General features: G+C 50.3%; 1 non-coding gene across 1 annotated transcript; it reads left to right on the top strand.

Moving 5' to 3' along the window:
* The first annotated feature begins 3344 nt into the window (after window positions 1-3344).
* LOC143176385 (5.8S ribosomal RNA) lies at window positions 3345-3499 on the top strand. Its single transcript, XR_013000942.1, has one exon. It is a non-coding gene; the product is annotated as a 5.8S ribosomal RNA (ribosomal RNA).
* The last annotated feature ends 848 nt before the right edge of the window (window positions 3500-4347 follow it).

Consider the following 4347-nt stretch of genomic DNA (forward strand, 5'->3'; position numbering starts at 1 on the left):
TACATCTTTCGACGATGGGACGATCCACGCGAAGAGAACGTTCGTGCTTGCGTGAGGTGCAACAGCGTCGATTCGCTTTTCTGTACGGGGAGAAATAGAACGTTGAGTTGACTTATCGGGTCTTCGTTGGAATTACCGTCGCTGGCATTGTAAACTCCAGATGACCTTGTGATTCCTTCGTCGGGCACTGGTAAAGGGTGGCGATGATTCGTTCTATAATAGTAATACCCGTCGTAGCGTTTCGACCGATGTCACCCGCCACGAATGTCTCTCTCGACGTGGAAACCCCGCGCCGAAGAGTAAACGCGAAGGCTTACCATACGAAAGAAAACGGTATTATACGCCTGTGGTATGTGCGTCTCGGCTCTGTGATACGCGATCGGCAGAGTTACAAAAAAACGTTGATGGGCCACGATTTCCGTGCGTCTTACATCTTTCGACGATGGGACGATCCACGCGAAGAGTAGTTACGTGCTCGCGCGAGGTGCGATAGCGTCGATTCGCTTTTCTGTACGGGGAGAAATAGAACGATGAGTTGACTTATCGGGTCTTCGTTGGAATTACCGTCGCTGGCATTGTAAACTCCAGATGACCTTGTGATTCCTTCGTCGGGCACTGGTAAAGGGTGGCGATGATTCGTTCTATAATAGAAATACCCGTCGTAGCGATTCGGCCGAGACACCCGCCACGAAACTCTCTCTCGTCGTGGAATCCCCATGTCGGAGAGTAAAACGCGAAGGCTAACTATATAAGAAACATATAGTATTATTTATGCCTGTGGTTCTCCGTTTGTCCTACTCTCAGATACGCGACTCGGAGAGTTACGAATAATCGTGATGGACCACGATTTCTGTACGTCTTACATCTTTCGACGATGGGACGATCCACGCGAAGAGATCATTCCTGCTTGCGTGAGGTGCGATAGCGCCGATTCGCTTTTCTGTACGGGGAGAAATAGAACGATGAGTTGACTTATCGGGTCTTCGTTGGAATTACCGTCGCTGGCATTGTAAACTCCAGATGACCTTGTGATTCCTTCGTCGGGCACTGGTAAAGGGTGGCGATGATTCGTTCTATAATAGAAATACCCGTCGTAGCGATTCGGCCGTGTCACCCGCCACGAAAATCTCTCTCGTCGTGGAATCCCCGCGTCGTAGAGTAAACGCGAAGGCTTGCTATAGAAGACTATAGTTTATACGCCTGTGGTTCACCGGTTGCCTGCTCTCCGGGGTACGCGATCGCGCAGGAGTTACGGAAGAACTTGATGGGCCACGATCTCCAAGCGGCTATATCTTTCGACGATGGGACGATTCACGCGAAGAGAACGTTCGTGCATGCGTGAGGTGCGATAGCGTTGATTCGCTTGTCTGTACGGGGAGAAATAGAACGATGAGTTGACTTATCGGGTCTTCGTTGGAATTACCGTCGCTGGCATTGTAAACTCCAGATGACCTTGTGATTCCTTCGTCGGGCACTGGTAAAGGGTGGCGATGATTCGTTCTATAATAGAAATACCCGTCGTAGCGTTTCGACCGATGTCACCCGCCACGAAATTCTCTCTCGTCGTGGAATCCCCGCGTCGGAGAGTAACCGCCGAAGGCTTGCTATAGAAGACTATAGTTTATACGCCTGTGGTTCACCGGTTGCCGGCTCTCCGGGGCACGCGATCGCGCGAAGGTTACGGAGGGACGTGAAGCGCCCGAGCAATGAAACGTCCGCAGGAGGAAACGAGCAACCGCCGAACATTGTTTCGCGACGTTTCCATAATGTATTGTCGTTTCGCTCGCATCCCGCTTCTTTCCCCTAGTTTCCTCGACGCGTAGTTTCGCAGCCTTAGTGGACGAATCATTCTCGATTCGAGGAAAGATATGCAGTGGGGCGTGCAATGAGCCCGCCAGAGACCACGATCTCCAATGCGTCTTTACATCTTTCGACGATGGGATGATCCACGCGAAGAGAACGTTCGTGCTTGCGCGAGGTGCGTTAGCGTCGATTCGCTTTTCTGTACGGGGAGAAATAGAACGATGAGTTGACTTATCGGGTCTTCGTTGGAATTACCGTCGCTGGCATTGTAAACTCCAGATGACCTTGTGATTCCTTCGTCGGGCACTGGTAAAGGGTGGCGATGATTCGTTCTATAATAGAAATACCCGTCGTAGCGATTCGGCCGAGTCACCCGCCACGAAACTGTCTCTCTTTCGTCGTGGAAACCCCGCGTCGGAGAGTAAAACGCGCGAAGGCTGTGACTGTAACATATATATATACAGTATACAATGCCTGTGGTTTTTGCGCGTGTCGGCTCTTCGGTATACGCGATCGGCCAGAGTTACGGAGGGACGGTGAAGCGCACGAGAAATTGAAACGGCCGCACGATTGGAACCGAGCAACCGTCGAACATTGTTTCGCGACGTTTCCATAATGCGTTTTCGTTTCGCTCGCATACCGCTTCTTTTCCCCTAGTCTCTGAGACGCGTTTTCGAGCCGTTCTTCTACTATCGATTCTCGTAGAGAGAAGGGACCGGGTAGTCTGGAAGTGGAACCCGCATCTTGCGTGTACCGTACACGGAATTGAGAGGACCGGCCGTGAAGCTCGTTTTAAAGCCGTGCGTCTGACACCCAACTCTTGCGCGCCAATTTCGCGGCAAGAGATAATATGGGACGAATGACCGGCAAAGAGCCAGCTGTGAAGTCTGTTTTTTTAATCGAATCCGTGGACGTGTGTATGCCGTAGCGTCGCTCGTCGTGTTCGTTCATGGTCGTTCCGAGAGAAAGAACGAAAGCGGTAACGAAGGGACCGGCCGTGAAGCTCGTTTTAAAGCCGCGCGTCTGACACCCAACTCTTGCGCGCCAATTTCGCGGCAAGAGATAACATGGGACGAATGACCGGCAAAGAGCCAGCTGTGAAGTCTTTTTTCATTATTTGCTTTCAATCGATCGATCGGTACGATTCGTGCAACGTTTCGCGCGATGCGACGCGAAAACATGCGCGCAACAATAGATGCGTCTGATCGGAAGAACGCGAGGGTCGACTGCACGCGATGGATTCAGTATCGGGTAGGATACAAAATATATCCCCGTCGTTTCCACGCGTGCGAGTCTTCTGCGTCTTTCGCGGGTTTTTGAATGCACTATACGCCCGGAACGTCGAGAAATATATACATATTACTTGAACGTTTTTCGTCTCGAAAGGCTTCGGTGTCGTCTCCAAGGCGACGCCTGAATCTCCTTCGCGCGCTGGTCGGAGATTCAGGTATCAACTTTTATCTTCTCTTTGAAAGAAGAGAGATATTAGGTCGAACAAATGAGAATAAAATTATATATGTGAAATATAAAATTTATACGATTACCCTGAACGGTGGATCACTTGGCTCGTGGGTCGATGAAGAACGCAGCTAATTGCGCGTCAACGTGTGAACTGCAGGACACATGAACATCGACATTTCGAACGCACATTGCGGTCCACGGATACAATTCCTGGACCACGCCTGGCTGAGGGTCGTTTACGTACCATACACTGCTTGCGTAGCTCTGTCAAATCCCCGCCGTCGTTCACCTCTTCGGATCGAACGTTTTTTTACCGAAGGGCGCAAAGAACGTTTCTGAGTCGGGTTAAGAGAAGGATGCTACGTACGAGCGAACGATGGGTGTCTCGTCGGCGTTTGTCGCGGACACGCGAAAATTCTGTGAATTTCACGGACAGTGTACGTTCTAGTTGTTGCAAAACGATCGGAATCGTTTGTATGGACTCGCGTGAGTGTTCGCGGCGTCGTGCGTCGTTCAATTACGACCGCCCGCGGATACCGCTCCACTGCGATATGGATCTGAGCGACAACTTTTTCGGCTGTTCGTGAGATGAACGGTTTCGTGTGTTTAGAAAAATTTTTTTTCCCGCGCTCCCGACGTCACCTGAAATGATGCGTCAGAGGTGAAAGAAAATATTAAGAAGTCGAGAGAGAGAGAGACTACACACGTTTTATTCATATTTTGTATACCGTGCGTGAGACGGATGTGCACGACACGTCGTATGTCGGTATATTACCGACTGGCCCCAGGGAGATTGTTTTCTTCCTCTCTTACGAATGAGATGTACGTTTCGGAGGATCGTCGTTACCGAAACACACGGCAAAACGAGACTTCTCGCAGCAGAACCTTTATACACAATACACATCGACTCTTTTTACCCCGAGAGAGAGAGAAAAGGTGTATTTCTTTTTTTTATTTTTCGAATTCGACGCACGAACGCTTTGACGACTGGAGAAAAACACGGTGTGTGTTAAAATCGTGCGGGACGAGCATGCGTATTCGTAACGGGTCGAATAGTTCTTATTCCCCGTCGTCGCGTGTCCT

Source organism: Nomia melanderi, unplaced genomic scaffold (assembly GCF_051020985.1).
Source record: "Nomia melanderi isolate GNS246 unplaced genomic scaffold, iyNomMela1 scaffold0515, whole genome shotgun sequence".
Classification (NCBI taxonomy): Eukaryota; Metazoa; Arthropoda; class Insecta; order Hymenoptera; family Halictidae; genus Nomia; species Nomia melanderi.